This window comes from Bos taurus, chromosome 8 (assembly GCF_002263795.3).
Source record: "Bos taurus isolate L1 Dominette 01449 registration number 42190680 breed Hereford chromosome 8, ARS-UCD2.0, whole genome shotgun sequence".
Lineage (NCBI taxonomy): Eukaryota > Metazoa > Chordata > Mammalia > Artiodactyla > Bovidae > Bos > Bos taurus.
In genome coordinates this window covers 10,419,265-10,421,149 of record NC_037335.1, presented here as the reverse complement: position 1 = coordinate 10,421,149, position 1,885 = coordinate 10,419,265, and the positions used below count along the sequence as shown (strand labels likewise).

Below are 1,885 nucleotides of genomic sequence, written 5' to 3'. Positions count from 1 at the left end.
ATCTCTCCCTGCTCACCCGAACGGCTCTCTCACTTCCGGGCAGATCTGCAGTTAGCACCAGATTATGTACTTCTTCATTCTCTCATTTCTAAGCCACCAGAGTGTGTCCTGTCCCCAAGGCTAGCTTCTCGAGGGCGGGACACCTGAGTTCACCTCCTTTTGGCTCTCCAGTCCCAGCACTTGGCCAGATGTTCTGGATTGTAAGACCACCACAACAGGCTACTTTGCCTTGAAACTGGATTTGCCTAACTCTTATTTTTATTTATTGTGCCAGGTCTTAGTTGCAGGATCTCTGATCTTCTTTATGGCAGGTGGGATCTAGTTCCCCAACCAGGGATGGAACCCTGGCTCCCCTGCATTTTGGAAGCATAGCCCCATAGCCACTGAACCACCAGGGAAGTCCCCTAACTCTTCATTTAAAACAGTCACTACCACTCAGCCTTCCCTGGAAAACCCTCAAATCCCACTGCTGGGGAAAAGAGTCTGGAGAGAGACAGGAGAGTCTCTTGATTTTCAAAATCCATTTGTGTTTTGATTGAAGGTGTTTGACAGTGTGGAGAGGGTTTTCCCTCTTTGAAAATAGGAAACAGCTTCTCCGTCTGGGACCCTGCTAGCGTGGTTACTAAGGAGACCAATCGGCAGTAGGTGCCGTAATTAATCACTAAATTTCCAGCAGCCAAATCCCTGGAGATGAGAGGCTTTTTCCTTTGAGAGAGACAAGTCCTGGGTGGGTGGAAGGTCGAGGAGGTCATGGTGGGAGCCCAGTCCTGCCTGCCTGCTTCCTCCTGCAGCTCCCACGACTGAGATTTGCCAGTGATTGTTTTAAGAGCTTCTAAATCTGCCTCCAGGCTTATCTGTTAGAACCGAATGAAGAATAGAGCTCTTTTCCAGTTATTGCGGCGTGGGGAACCATGAGCAGCAAAGTCTCCCCCGACACCCTCTACGAGGTGGTGCAGGAAGTCCTGCACGGGAACCAGCACAAGCGCTGGAAGTTCTTGGAGACAGTGGAGCTTCAGACCAGCCTGAAGAACTCAGACCCTCAAAGGACAAACACTTCCTGGGCCCCGTCAGGCTTAAGTCCACTCCCTGCCCCAAGTTCTCTGTGTGTGTCTGGGGGAACCAGCAGCATCGTGATGAGGCCAAGGCTGTGGATATCCCCCACATGGACATCGAGGTGCTGAAGAAACTCAACAAGAAGAAGCTGATCAAGAAGCTGGCCAAGAAATATGATGCCTTTTTAGCTTCAGAGTCTCTGATCAAGCAGGTCTGACGAATCCTGGGCCCAGGCCTGAACAAGGCCGGCAGGTTCCCTTCCTTGCTGACCCACAATGAGAACTTGGTGGCCAAAGTTGATGAAGTCCACGATCAAGTTCCAGATGAAGAAGGTGCTATGTCTGGCAGTGGGCTGTTGGCCACATGAAGATAACAGATGATGAGTTTGTGTACAACATCCACTTAGCTGTCAACTCCCTCGTGTCATTGCTCAAGAAAAATTGGCAGAACGTCAGGGCCTTGTACATTAAAAGCACCATGGGCAAGCCCCAGTGTCTGTACTAACACACAACTTAATAAACCATACTCAACCATCAAAAAGAAAAAAAGATTAGATATATGTATATGTATGGAGAAGGAAACGGCAACCCACTTCAGTATTCTTGCCTGGAGAATTCCATGGACAGAGGAGCCTGGTGGGCTGCCGTCTATGGGGTTGCACAGAGTCGGACACAACTGAAGCGACTTAGCAGCAGCAGCATACGTGAATCACTGCTGTACACCAGAAACTAACACAACATTCTTAATCAACTATACTCCAACGTGGGCTTCCCAGGGGGTGCTGTAGTAAAGGATCCACCCGCCAAGGCAGGAGAGTAGGGTTCAATCCCCC

The 1,885-nt window shown here is 49.8% G+C and overlaps 1 pseudogene; it reads left to right on the top strand.

The window, feature by feature from the left end:
- Positions 1-739: 739 nt before the first annotated feature.
- On the top strand, positions 740-1,557 carry LOC782824 (large ribosomal subunit protein uL1-like; annotated as a pseudogene).
- The last annotated feature ends 328 nt before the right edge of the window (positions 1,558-1,885 follow it).